The sequence below is a fragment of the Melospiza georgiana genome, chromosome 5 (genome assembly GCF_028018845.1).
Source record: "Melospiza georgiana isolate bMelGeo1 chromosome 5, bMelGeo1.pri, whole genome shotgun sequence".
Taxonomy (NCBI): Eukaryota; Metazoa; Chordata; class Aves; order Passeriformes; family Passerellidae; genus Melospiza; species Melospiza georgiana.
Genome location: NC_080434.1, coordinates 33,617,670 through 33,632,798, shown reverse-complemented (window position 1 = coordinate 33,632,798; position 15,129 = coordinate 33,617,670). Strand labels below are relative to the sequence as shown.

Sequence of the window (15,129 nt, the reverse complement as noted above, 5' to 3'; positions counted from 1 at the left end):
CAAGCAGTCATTAGCAACCCCAAGTATTTTGTCTTTCAGCAAGAGGCCAAAGCCATGTTGGCTTCAGAACCCTGGCATCACTGTCTCGTGTGTATTCCATGCTAAGCTCTGGTGCAGCAGTTGCCAAGCCTGGGGAATACTTTGTAATGAGTTAATAACCAGTTGGAATACTGCTTATATCAATGCCCTATCACCTCCTGGGTCAGCAGGGTGTCCCTTGCTGTGCAGCCCCTGTAAAGATCTGCCCATGGAAAGGTTCAAGAACAAATTTTCTAAATGTTGTATTGAGAGTTTTAAAATGGATTAAAGTTAATAATCAATTCTCAAAGTAAGTGATGTCTTTGCAGAAGTTATGTGCCACCAAAACAGGTCAAGAAGTCTGATATACACCAATAGTGTACAATACACTCATAGAATTGTTGGTTGATCATTTTAGCATAACATCTTTTCACCAAATTAGCTGTTTCCACACCACCTACAGGGAATACTTCATTCTGAGCATGGTTTAGCTGTGACTCACACTCTAAGGCATGTAGAAATACAGCAAATTTTGTTATTCCTTCAGCTTATGGAGTTTGGGGATCAACCAATAAGGAGAAGTAGGATCTTTACCAGGCCAGACCACATCACATATTATTTAAAGTTAACTGCAAAACAAAAAGAAATGTTAATCTGCCTCCTGGTTTTGGTTCAGGATGTATGGTGACAGCTCAAAGGTTCGTATTTTTATATTAATTCTGCTTGCCTATTTTATTAGACATAGGTGATCTAAAGCCTCTTCTTTTGGGAAAGGCTTATCTAGAGAAATATTGCAATAATGACTTAGAATTCAGACTGTAATTGTAGCTACAGATTTGTCATTTTGTAACTAAGAGGCAGAGGATGCTAGGTCATGCTGCCAATGCTTTATTGTTTCTTGCTTTTGCTTTTGTTAAATCTGCTGAACTCAAAGACCCATCAAAGAGCTGACAGGATGATCTGCCTGTGTGAAAGAGTTAATGCCATCTCCTCCATTTCATAAGTCGAGAAATTCACGTTAATATCTCTCTGCAATTCCACAATATGAATGGATAGCCAAGGTTTCATTTATCTAATCTCATTCAGTTCCTTTTTTTTTTTTTTTATAAGTGTAGGAAAAACTGGATATTTGGATAGAATTAGATATTCTTTCATAAACAAGTCCAGATATTAAGTCATTTCTGTGACTTATAAAGAAGAAACTTAGGGCAGAGCCATACATAGTTTGTTATAGTCAGGGATAGTTTGTTTGAGTCAGGGATTTTTTCAGAGGTGGTCTGAAGGTAATTTTGAGGGGATGTTTTTCTGGAGCGGAGTGTTAAATCCATAGGCGGATTCTGACTCATCGATATCCAAAAAACCTCATGGTGGATCCTGACTCGTCTACCTTATCAAGACTCTTTCCTACCAATATTACCTCATACCTGACTGTTCTCCCCTTGGTCAGACTCAGAATTCCCTGCTCTCTACCTTGCTCCATGTCCCCGATCTGCCCCAAAACCATTTGTTAGTTTGTGAGCATGTGGCAGGTGTTGCCCGTTTTTGCTCTTGTTTTTTCTGGGTGGTTCTTCCATTCTTACTTGGCTGGGGCTCATAGGCTAATCGAGCAAGTGGATTTGCACAGATTTGCTTGGTATTTGAGGGGTAGAGATTCTCTTCTCTTCTCTTCTCTTCTCTTCTCTTCTCTTCTCTTCTCTTCTCTTCTCTTCTCTTCTCTTCTCTTCTCTTCTCTTCTCTTCTCTTCTTTGTGGTTCTCATATCATAATAAAAGAAATCAGTTCCCCCCTCAAGATGCAACAATTGCTTTGTTTAGACTTTTTATATTATTTTAGAAATAAAAGGGAGAAAACCTGAACCCACCTCCTTCTCAAAAATTACACTGTTTTTTAAGCTAAAATGTTCCATTAAGTTTTTGAGATCAATGCAAGGTTTTATGTGAGGCAATTTTTCTCTTGTTCCTCAAACCAAAAAGTAATTTCAAACTGAAGAAAAGTAAAAAGGTTTTCTTTAGGAAATTTAGGAATAATTAATTGTGCTTTTTCTTAGTTCCAGCTGTTCTATATGAATGCATAATGGTAAGAAAAAAAAACAGCCCAAAGGAATAACTGTTGAATGGCTGAGGCAAAATTTGATGTTTGGAGCCAAGTGTGCGAGGGAAAGTAATGAGAGGTCAAAACAAAACAGAATTCTCTGTGGGCGTAAGAACAGTAAAACTAGACTGCAGCTATTTGCCTGCATGGGACTGTGAGAATGCTGCAATTATTTCCTAATGAAACCACTAGTTATTTTGTTTAAAATTGTAGAGATGCGAATGAAGGAGAGAAATGACACCATCCTGCAAGCATATTTCATATTTAATTATCTGCCCTTTGTTTTAATCTTATGCAATCAAGATGCATCATCTGCTCAGTCTGGTTTTGCATGCCAAAGTGAATACTGCTAAATCCTCCAAGTTACTGCTGGTAGAGAGCTGAAACCAGTTGTTCCATTGCTTGGCTAGAGAATGTGTCAGAACAACTGGTCTTTTCCACTTTATAAAACACAGTTGTAGTGGTAACTCTTTGATTCATAGAAACTTCTCCATTTGTTTAAGATTTATAAAAATACAGCATTGTGTGATTTTCTCCTTGTCACGTTTCATGAAGACTTATAGTGTGTATTATTCACATCTGTAAAGAAAATGTCCTGTGTTATTTTTAGAAGCAGATATTTTGTATTAGTGACTGCACAAAATGTATATTAAATGTCCTCTATTTTACTTCTTTTCCTTACACTTTTCCTTCCTACATGATCTAGGTTGCTACATAAAGAGCAGTTTGTCCTGTTATTTAGTAAGATCCAATAGTTTAATGATTCAATGTGTGCCAATCAACTCTCCTTCAGTTTTATTCATTACAACTGCAGTTGTGAAGCACTGTGGTTTTGAAAAGTCTATAGCCAGTAGCAGCATACTTTTACATAGAGTGCTACCCTTTCCTGGTGGTTTTTTGTGCCATTTTTTTCCTGAAAGTGCAAGTTAGCATCATCAGTTTTAGCTTTCCAATCTCATAGCCCATTCCAGCTGCTCTGAGCTCAGCATGCACCTGACCTGTGTCTGTGTGAAGGAGTGCTCTCTGATGGTCAGTCTGTACTCCCTGCATGGCTAGGATGTTCCACATCACCACCAAGGTGTACCTCACACCTCTGACTTCCTATTTTGTCTCTCATTTTATCTATGTGGGTCCTATTTCTGATGCTTTCCAAAACATTTCTAAATAGTCAAGCCTTATGCCGCATAGAAGCATTAAGTTATCGGTATGTGTGTTCCCTGCAGAAAGATTTCCTAACATTGCAACGTGTGAGTGTCCATAGTAGGAACACTCAAGATCTCTTGAAAGACTGTCCAAGTGAGTGGTTAAGTGCAGATTTGGAGTCCTTTGCTCAGGAGGTTCTGCCAAACCCCAGCTGATGCATCTAATTTGCTGAAGAACGTGGCTTCTGCTCTCTCAGCAAAGATTTCATTTCTCATGGGCAATGGGAAGCTTGCCCTCTCTATGTTAATGCTCACCAGCTCAGTGTTGTCTGCCACAGCCAAATTTGTTAATAAGGAGGGGAACAGATCTGCTGCTCCCTGTGTTCTTTGTTCTCTTGTTGCATTCGGGAGTCCTCCCACTCACACTCAGCCCCATTTTCATGTGTGAGAGGAACATTTTGTGTGCCTTAGCCTGCAAGCATATCTTACACACTGGGACAAAGCCACCCATTCTGTGGCAGCACATCTCCCAGATAGGGGCTTAGTCCTCATTTACACCCGGTGGGAGCTTGTTAGCAGCTCTTCCTCATGAGAAAGCAAGCCCAACTTTAGCAGCATTGTCACGAAGTCGCGTTTCCTCTGTCTCCTTTTCGCTTCTGTTTCACACTTGGGCAGTGTTAAAGCTGATTACTCACTCCAGAGGCTTTGTCTTTGGCTCATGCCGGCGCCCTTCTGTTGAATCTGTTCTGTCAGATCTCTCACTTCTGGTTAAAATCTGGTTTGAGAAACAGGTAAACATGTAAAATGCCTTTTGTTTGGAGAAACTGGAGAAAAGTCTGTGTCTTTGAAAAACAGAAAAAAAAAATTTGAAAGTGTCTACCTAGAGAGAGTGTAAGGTCTGTCCTGAGATGACTCCTCCTTTTGTGACATGACATTCCTTGAAGAGTAAACATCCTCAAAAGAATATGACTTTTAAAATCATTTTTGTACATGGTATTGCCTAGAGAAAGCAAGATTCCTAAGACTGCCCAGCATGCACTTTTCAGGGAATTATTTTTCCAGTGTGTATTTATTTCCCTCTGAATCAAGCAGGTTGGGGGGATTTTTTGTTTTTGTTGTTTTTTTGGTTTCAATCTGTCCTATATTATTTGTCTGCTTCTTTTCTCTCTCCCACTACTCCATAAGGCATTTTTCTTTCTCTCTAAGTTCCCTGCTGAAGTTTACCTCCTATTTCCCCTCATCCAGCTTTTATCTCTCTGCTTCCCCTCCTTACCCCTTTAATAGCACAGGACCTTTTTTTGGTGTTGTCACAGCTCACAGGAAATTACTGCAGACACCATGGCTTTCTGTATACCTCTGGCAGATGGAAATAGTATGAAATATTTGTTGTCATAGTAAATGGTTTTTTAACCAGTCATGGGACAGGTGAAGAACTGGGGAATCTCAGCTATAATCTCACTAATGTTGCAGCACCATCCATGAGATGAATTTGGCCTCTACACCTGCAGTCTGACTGCTAATCCATCTCAACCAGAATTGCAGCGTTCCAGACTATGGAACAGCTTCACTGGATCGAGATTATTTGCAGTGTGCCCTTATCACAGATGGCTAAAACAGAACAAAACAGGTAGGAATGTTCTATTGTTAAGTGGCATAGGACATGCACACCCTAGGGGATTTTTCTATGGCAGGAGAATGCAGTAAATTAGGGTTACAAACCCTTGCAGCCTTGCAGATGGAAAAGCAATTTTAAGTGATATTTTTGGGAGAGTAACTTTCAAACTCCTCATATCATGTGAAACTGGTCCCATCACTTGAAGACAGCTTCACTGCTCTCACAGACATGCATAGAACAGAAATATTTAAAGCCTTTTAAGACATTTCTGGCATAATTACTATGTGTATCACAAGCTACACAGTGCACATGGATGTATTGTAAAATTTAGTGTATGTAGTCAGTCTGAAGATGCATTCACTTTATCCGTCTGACTCCGTGGGGGTTGCTAGTCCAGAATCAAGGAGAATAATTTCTGTGGTTCCCCAAGCACCTGCTCACATCCCCCAGGTAAAAGGAACACAATGGGGAAACTGTATGTACCAAAAAGCTTGTGTGTCTGCAGTGGGTGAAGCTCTGGGTGTCAGTGTGATTGATTTTCAGTTAATTGAGAATACAATACCTGGTCTCTCTTTCTCTCTCCTCCATTTTTCTTATCTATTCCACCACTTTTAATTTCCTATTAATAGACTGTGCTTTTCCTTTTCAGCTTAGTGAGAGATTTCTCACCTACACAACCTTAGTCAATGGGAGCACTTACATAAGGACTGCGCTGTCTGCCCCTGTGCATCTTAATGAAATTGGAGAAATTGTGGGGTTTTTTCCCCTTGTTCTTTGGAATTGCATTCTCCTTTCTCAAAGACTTTTTTTGGCCTCACAAAATTAGATCACAACTTTGCAGAAAACAACCCACTGTGATCACAGCTTCATTGCACAATGCCTGTGCTTTCTTGAATGTTGTTCCCATCTCTTCAAGATGAAGTAAGATCCAGTGGGTTGGACCTTTGATCTGCATAATAGAAGGCAAGGGGGTAGTTTGTAAATCCTTCCTTTCTCCATCTTTATTCTTTGCAATTTGGGACTCGAAGACCTGAAATAATTTTTGCTTGCTGAGAGGAAACTTTATGTAATATATGTGGAGAAACTATTATGATAATTAGTGTTGTTAGGAAAAATCAATGTGTGTAAGTCATCCAACAGCAGGCAATGATCTTCTCACAATCAGCAATTTATCATGCATTGCCAATGCAGGAGGGCTAAGACTATTTTATTCAGATAAATTTCTCATTCATTTAGTCAGTAAATCATGGTGCACTTCATGATAGTAATTTTTAATGTGACTGCATTTTGTAAAGTTTTAATCACACATAATGGATTTTATCTGACAATGAGGTCAACCTGTAGTCTCTTCCTCTGTCATTTGAATCTTACCATCCCATCATGGGGAAGATCACAGTCACACCTGGAAGCCCCAGACTGCAAGGAGATAGGAAATACAAGGGGCACAGGAGGATGAACAGTTTAGACTAATTTTTAACAATTGTGGCTTAGGTGAGGATTTATTCTTGGTGGAACAATAACAGATTATACTTGATGTATCCTTGCATCTGAGTGTAGCTGAATTTGTTTGAAAACTCTTTGCATGAGCTCTCCAATGAAGCTTTTGATCTGACCAGCTTGAGCCTGGGCTGCAGGAGCACCTTTAATCTACTGGGTACCCTGGGAGGGATGTAGCTAATGCTGCTCTTTTGTCTGCACTCCATGGTGAACTTTTCCATTGGAAAAGCAGTCAACGATGAGGCATAGAAGTGAGGCAGGGAACCTTTGTGGTTTTCAGAGAGAGACAGGCTCTTCGGTGTCTTCATCTTGAGTCTGAGCTCTGCTGTGACTTGCTCGTTCTTAAGCTGGTAGGAAAAGCCCTGTTGTCTTTGTCTACAACAGGAGTGTGCCCTGGATCTCCCTCCCAGCTTCAGTACAATTCTTCAGGTCTTGCTTTTAGTTCTGAGTAGCTGAGGAGTGTTTCCATTTGCTTCTTATAGATGTGGTTTGAGTTGATGTCTTTCCCCTTTTAAGCAAGCTATGGATGGCTCTTCTCTTTCCTGCTGCTCTCCCTGTGTTCTGGTAATCTCCTTTTCCCCTGCACTGCCTTGCACAGGTCTGTGGTACATGGTTGGGTCCAGGTTTATTAAAGCCCTGTAGGCGTTCCTGTGCTCCTTCCAGCACAGGAGCTATCCTATGGCCACCTGCATGGACATGGTTTTCTCTGCTCCCTTTCACTGATGTGAGATCAGGATGTAATCTAGAGAGGTGTTTGAGTTCCTTCGGGATCAAAGGGCCTCTGGAAGTACAAAATCCTCATCATGTCCCACAAGGCTGGCTCTTGGAAGACCCCTTTAATTTCTCCCTCCAGATCCCTTGATTCTTTCCTTTTGTTGTTCCTCTGAGAGACTGACAACCTAGAGGCTGATGACCCTTTCTCTTACCACAGAACTACAGAGGGGAGAGGGAGAATTAATTGTCCATGAATTTTGCAGGAGTTTTTTCCTCCCGTATCAAAAGACTGGCATACCTTGCATGTACTGAGGCTGTGACTTGCCACCCTCTGATGGCTTCCATGTGGAGCCTGACCTGCTCTTTCCAGGTCAGACTCTCTCTTGTTACACTGCTGCAAGTCAGGAATATTCACTGGATAATGAACTTATGCAGAAGCACTTTAGGAAAAAAAATGTGGTCATTAGTTTGGTAAATGGAAATGGAATAAAGCTGCTCTGATGTTTTGTTTGGGAGGTTGGAGTTTTGTTTTGTGAGTATTAAAGAGAAGAGCAACCTTAAAACATTTTATCTTAGCAGGTTTTTACTATCTCTCTCTGTGCCTTTCTCTGTCTCACTAATGCAACTTTGCCTACAGCTTCATGCATTAGCAATGCAAAGCAGGTTTTGAAAGCCAAGGGAATCCAGGCTCTTCCAGATGAGCACTGATTTAAAAGAGACAAAAATCTAGAAAAAATAAAGGTTGTTCAAGTAACATATGGTGTGACAGTGACCCTACTGTAAGGACAGATGTACAGAGCTAATGGTAATCCTACACCAGAGCCAGATAACATTCTGAGGTTAGGAAATCAAAGCCCCATGCTTTGGCTTAGCAGAGAATTAGCATGTGGAGCTCTGGAAACAGGGCAATTCAGTTCTTAGCCATGTTGCATTTGGGGCTTTCAGCTTTGGTAGCAGCAAGATCCTACCTCATCCTGTGCAGGAAAATCAGACCCACGTAGTTTGGCCAGGGAACAGAGTGTATTTAGTAAAGCTCGAGTGTTTAGATGGATTGGTGGAGAAGGTGTGTACTCCCTCTGATAATTAGTTCTGAGAAGTTCATGTCTCTTACTGCAGAAACAGCTCATACACTGCTTCAGAGCTGTGGGGCTTTTAAACTGGGGAATAAGTGCTGACTTTCAGAGCAGAGGCAGCAGCAGTGGTACCCAAGGGATGTTTTGAAGCCTATTCCCATGGGGACCCCAGGAGCTAACCTACAGCATACCAAGCCTCAGGTGTGCTCAAGAGCCACCTGTGCTGACACAAGTTTGATATCCTTTAATGACAGAAGAGAATCCACAGCTCGGGGTGCAGCCGTGGCTCCCTTGAGCCCCTGGCCAGCAGAGTTTGGAGCAGCTTCAGGTGGCCAAGCACTGTGCAAAGACATGTTCTTCTTCTTCCAGAGAGGGGACTACACGTGATGCCATTGTTTTATTTGCCAGTGGCTTGGCATTTACATTTACATGTTAAAAACGAAGTCATGATCAGTAGGGAAAACCAGGAATGTTCTGTGTTCTCTGGCAAAATACCTCTGTCTCCCTCAAGCCCACCTCTCTGCCCTACTTCTTGTGACTCCCCTCTCTTTCTTCTGGTTTTAAAATATATTTAGCAATGAGATCTTCCTTATTTGTATTCTCTGAAAATACAGGAAGTAGGTCATGTCTTCCAATACATTATATCAGCAGCAGTCATTGGAAAACAGAAATTAATAGGGTAGGACCATAAATTTTTGGTGCAGTTTTGGATGCCTTAGCAGCATTCAGTTAGGCTTTATTTTTAAAGTGGCAAAATGTTCCCAGTATCAACAAAAAATATTATAGCACTGACTTTTTACCATGCTCATTCAATTTCTTTTTTATGTTTACTTTTGCTTTCCCTCAAACGAAGTATTTGGGTATAGGAGAAAAACACAAATTTAAAATGTCTAAAGGCAACACATGATTAAAAAGTTAAAAACTTTTTTCAGGCTTATTTTGGAAAGTGTCCTGATTCAGTTGCAGAAAATAGGCAAGGATTTATAGAATTTGTTGATGTTGTTCATCAAATCCTATGCACATATTTTCTATCATTATTGTTCAGGAAGGAGGACCTGTTGTATTTTTTTCTATTTGCTATCAAATATTTTCTGTCATAGTATCTGGATCCAAGTACAAAATCTATGTTATGTGAAGCTGTATTTCAGTCACTCCAAAGTTGAACTCCTTTATCTAATTAAAAGGCACATGTCAGATTTTTTTAATACAATCTTTCTGAAAGATTTTTGGGCTTATTCATTACTTTAGAAGGAAGCTTGGGTGTTTAGTGTCATTTCTCTTAGTATTTTGCATTCAAATGGTGGTGTAATTAAAAAAAAATTAATTGTGCATATCTGTCTCTGCTTTTCTGTTGCATCATCTGCTTCTTGTTTTCCTCCTGCAAGCAGAGTTATATCCTCTTGCTTAGAATACTGTGTGATGGGGGAAAAGAGGAAACTGATTTAAATACTTGAACCAGGAAACAGTCCACTTACACAATCCCCTCTTGTTTTTGCTGGTGTCCCTGGAAGCCAGAGCACAGTCAGTCATTCCTGCACACAGTCAATAGCAAATATTTTAAATCCAGGCTGTTTGCAGAGTATCCATGTTGGGTTTTGTTGCAAGTGATGGATCACTAATAGTTCAAAACTCAGAGACTGGGAGCTTCTTTTGTAAATGGAAGGGGATTATTTCATGCTGTTGAGTGTCCCTGCCAGAGTAGAAAAGTCTCTTAGGAGAGGTGGGGTTGTCTATCTAGGAGTTGCACTACAATGTACAATTTCAGTAAAAACTGAAAACATACTTAGGAAAAATCAAACCAAGCAAACAAAATTTCAGCTCTGTGCTGCTGCTCTCAGATCAAGCCCCTGAAAAGGAAACACAACATAATACTCACCTAGCAAATGTGGCCTGATCGGGGTTTTGGCTTGTGAAATATGGCTTGGCTCAACAGCTGATAAAGTTGCTTGTAATACAAAGGGCTTGCTCAGTAATGGTATTATGAAAATTCTTTTAATTGTTACATATAATTGCTCCTGAACTTCATAGTAATTCTATTTTGGAGTACTAAAACTTGAGTTAGTAGAATCATGAGCACCGAGCCAGTCTGCCTGTTCTTGTTCCATCCCCTTGACAGCAGATGCAGTGTTTCAGTTCACCCAGCTGTGTTCTTCACATGCAAAGGGAAGTTTTCACAAAGGCAGCGATGCTCCCAAATCCCACAGAAACTGAGTGCAGTTATGTGATTGAGTCTCTAATTCTCATTTCTTCTTTTAAAAATTTCTCTCTGTATCTTTGTCATTTTGGTTGCACTAGACAAGAATGCCCAAACATCTTCCACAGTTGGTACATTTGATTAGAAACACTGACAGATAAATATAATCCCTGCTACCCTTCCCATGTTCCTGCTTTCACAGGCATTAGCTGTTAGCCCTTAAGAACTGGGAAACAAAATGTAATAAATCTTCCATTTCACCTCTTTGTCACCCTTTTTCTATCAGAGTGGCCCTAAAGGGGCTTTTGGTCCCCATGACACCTCTCCATAGCCTGTGTCATGGATGGTATAGCATTGGCATTTTGGGAAATCCCTGTAGTTCTGGGGACTTAACAATTTGGCTTAGGAATCACAGCCTCTTTACTTGAGTCACTGATCTTATTAGAGAAACCTGCTAGAAACAGGGTTGCAGTTTTTTGGAGAGAGATGGACAGCCAGCTGCAGGACACAGGTTTTTCCTAGAGCCAATGAGCACCTCTTTGTCACTAGAGCAGAGCAGAAGACTCCAGAGTGGCAATGCTGTCTTGGCAAATGCCTTTTCCATTGCAGACTGAACTGCTCAGGGTCTCCCCAAAACAGGGCTTGTCAGCAACTCAGCCTTGGACATACTCAAATCTTATCCTGCTTCTGTGTACTTGCACTCCTCTTCCTTTAAACATCCCACTGTTTCTCTGAAACCTTGAAAGGGCAAAGGAATGTATTGCTGATTCTCACTTTCTCTTGAATGATGCCCTTGAGTGGCCTCTGAGAGAGATAACACTTCCCAGGCTTATCACCTCTTTGGTATGGAAAACCCATTTTTTCCCTCCTAGGGAGTGTCCTTGGGCCTCTTACCTCAAAGTTCAGGATAAGCTCTCTTTCTCTGACAAAATCACAGTGAGTGAAAGGAGACTGGGGCGTTCACAGCTGGCACAGAAACCTTGTGAAATACAGAAGCTTCCTTGACTGTGGAGTAGCTGGGATGTCCAGAGTTCACCCATCTTGCAAGATGGCAAATGTTGCAGTACTTATCAAACTCCAGCAGAGAAAGGAGGGAAAGGAGGTGCCTTTTCCTTTTCCTGCCTCACCTGTGCACGTGCAGGGCCCGATACATCCCTAATGCACATCTCTGTAATTTCCAGAATTGTCTCACTTTAGGAGGTTTGATCCTGACTAGCTGGGAGTCTGAGAAACAGCAGAGAGCATATAAGGGGTGCAGACACAGAACTGCTTCCAGCCTCTCTGATTTGTGAGCTAGAATAACGTGTAACAATAGTTACAACTCCATAGCAAAATGTACTAAAATAGAAAGCTTCCTATTTGATTTTCTTTGAGCCACACCTCCACAAAATCCAGCCACCCACAAATGAAGCACCAACAGCTTCAGCTTGACACTTTTAAATATAGTAAAAAGCTCTTGAGAAGGCTTCCAGGACAGCATACGTTTTTTGGGACATGTAGATCCATTTTTCTCTGTAAGAGGGAGAGGCGGTTCTGTGCAGCACGAACAGGAGTGGGGAGCAGCAATGGGAATTAGAGTGAATTTTCCCCCATCACTCTGGAGAGTGATCACTTCAGAGTTCCACCTTGTTAAATGGCTGGCTGAAATCATGCATGATTAATGGGCAAAATGAAAATTAGATTATGTGTCTTCACTCTTCCTGTGACCTCTACTTTCTCCTGTATCAACTTAAAGCAGCTGGGGGTGGGAGGGGAAGGGAAGGAAAAGAATTAAAATCCTGTATAAAAATCCAGAAGAGAAAGGGAGAAGGAAAGGAAAGGTGCAGGGCCCCTCTGCAAATTATATGCCAAGAATCATGGCTTCTGAAATATGAATCCCACAGTGCTAAAGCTTGAGGAATTAAAACATGGAAAAAATGCCAAATTTTCAGGCTGCCTGTCAGTAGCACCACATATGCCAGTCACCAGGTGGAACTGCATCCTCTGGGAAATCTGGCTTCCCTTTGCACTGCACACAGGAGGTGACCTGTGGTTCAGATTCAGTCAAGCCATCGGAACAGATGCCTTCCCCTTTGTGGAAGAAAGTTTCAGTGTGTTGCCCATTTTGGACTCCTGTTTGGACTATCCATTTGAAGACATGAGTCCTAGAGGCAGAGGGAAATCCCTGCTTGCCTGCAGGCGTGGGGCTCTCTGGCAGTTGTGACATCCTTCAGTGCTGTCTGTGATCAGAGCATGGATCTCTGCGCTCACTCAGGGGCACCTCATCTGTGGAGGCACCAGCAGCCTGCTCTCTTTTCATGCCTCTCTCTGTAATATCAGAAAGCAAAGGTTTTCCTCACCACTTACAGACTGCTAGCACAGAACAAAATGCGTCTTGCTGTGCCCTCCACAACTTCATTCTTTGGAGGAAAAATGCACATATGAATCCTATATTCACTTGAAATAGCTAAAAATCAATGCGTTACATGACTTGCTACAGAGTCCATGGAGTGTGCTCCCAGGCACAGGGTGTGAGTCCTGGGATATCCTGTGCAGGGTCAACAGTTGGACTCTATGATCCTTGTGGGTCCCTTCCAACTCAGGATATTCTATGATTTTGGGGATTTGATTCCTGATTTTTAAAAAGTTCAGGGTTGGCTGTTCTGTGATGGTCTTTTAATCTCCCCTGCATGAGAGTAACAAAAATGCTATAAGAAACTTCAGCATTTCCTTTGGGAGTCACTAACTAGGTCATGGGTATTGCTGCTGTGGAGGTACATGAAGTTTCCTTTAAATTGTTCTGAAAATCAGGGGCTTAAAGGAAGAGAAGATGGCTCTGAGCAGAAGTTCTATTTCAGGACTGGCATGTTTTTCCATCCTTTAATCAACTTGTCCAGATTCCATTCTTCTTTTGTTGTCACTTGAGTTATCAGAGTTGGGCAGCACAAAATGGAGGTGAGTGATGATAACTGTAACGAGGAGCTCCTTGTGCCTGTCATTTCTCAGTTCTCAACAGGCTGGTTTGGCCACTTTCTACCTAAAGTCCTCTGGCCCACAGCAGGAGATCCCACCTCCATGGCATCATGCTGCAGGGGCATGCTGAGGAGCCCAGGGCATGGTGCACCCTTGTTCTTTGTCTCATTCATGCCTTTTTTTTCTGAGTTTCACGTCAGAATTCTCTGTGCCTGTCCTGTCGTCTTCTAATGGTTTCCTTTGTAAAGGGGAGCCCTCTGAGAGTGTGTCATCTCTGCTAGAGCTGTCTGCTGCTGTAGGGAGAGATACAGCTGAAGTGACCCACCTCTGGAACTCATAGTGGGAGACCAAGCACTGCAGCTTTTACCTGGAGCTGCTCATCAAGGTCAGCCTGGTCTCTGAGAAATCTCTGTGTCTCCTGTTTCTGCTGCAGTTCTATGGCAAGCTTGTTGTTCATTGTTCAGTTTGCTCCCTGTAAAAATCATCCCCTGGTGTGAAGGGAGAGGCAGAGCCTTAGAGAATGGCAGGAAACATCTTTCACGAGGTTTTTGAAGCCCCTTTGTCAAGGCTATCATTTTCTTATGAAGGCCATTGACTCAAATGCCTCAAGCAGCAAGTTAAGGGCCATGTTCTTTCTAGAGGAGTAGGTGGTCATGATACATGTCCAAGAGTTGAATACATGTATAATTGAACATACATTTCTACTCAGGTTTTTTGACCAGTCAGCTAATAGCTGTGAATAAGGTATTCTGCCCTCTTCTATCAGTTCATCTGCCACTGTCACCTGCTTAGTAATATATATGCTGCTTTTTATGCATATAACTCTTGGTAGCGCTAAGGATCATTATGAGTGTGGTTTGAGAGGTGTCCTTGCTTCATCCTTTCAGGATATTGTCCCTGAAGAGAAGGAGTTAGTGCTTTGTACAGTATGGCTGTCCAGAAAGGCTTGCAAATAAAATGCTTTCATTTGCTGTTTGTGCAGGTAGTGGGAAGGAAGGGGGCTGCACACCTTAAAAATCCTCTCACCCAGCATCTGGCTTTAAAGAGCAAAGTCTTTTTAGGTTTGCAGGAGCACAAAAAGGCATTCAGTCACATCCACTTTGAATAATTTGACATGAACCTGTATTGTTAGTTAGATATCTGTCTGCAAAGTCTATTTTTAAAAAATTTGTTTTGGTTTGGTGCTATCCCTGTCTAAGCAGGGAGTGGGTGTCAGGAAATCCTAAGTTTGTTTCCAGTCTCTAACACAGCTGTCCACATAACATACAGTGAGTCACCTAACTTCTCTTTTTCCTCATCTCTAACTAGTTGAACAGTTTCCCAATGTATCTTTTCTTTCACGTTGCCCATCTGTTCAGTTCTGTGCTGGGTTTGTTTTTTTTTTTGGCCTGGGATTTCCATTATTGCTCCAGCAAGGCGTGCAGTCAGGGCATAAGGCAGAGCAAGTGGTGATTGTCTGTGCAACATAGAGAGCCATGAGTGAAGAGAAGCAGATCTTTATTTACACAACAGTGCCAGTCTGTGCCGTGCACCCCAGCCAGTCAGTGCACAGGAGGCTCGCAGCTACACATGCTCTGGAATATGGGCGCTCCATGTGGTGTTCTGCAGCCTCCTGGGAGAGCTTGCCTGCTGAAGCTGTGGGATCTGGATCTGCCGTGCACTCAGTGTCATTTCTGTACCAGCTGATAGCATAAAGGCTGAATTCATTTGCTTGATGTGGCCCTCTGCAAAGAGACATACCTGTTCAGAAAGCCCTCCGTGATGTAATGAGTTATCTGTAGCCACAGTATCACTGTGCAGGGTAATTAGTTGTGTTTATTTAAAGGAGACCCAG

The 15,129-nt window shown here is 41.9% G+C and overlaps 1 protein-coding gene across 2 annotated transcripts in view; it reads left to right on the top strand.

Moving 5' to 3' along the window:
• Positions 1–15,129, top strand: part of MAML3 (mastermind like transcriptional coactivator 3) — a 156,970-nt gene that overhangs the window by 94,979 nt on the left and 46,862 nt on the right. The window lies entirely within an intron of this gene.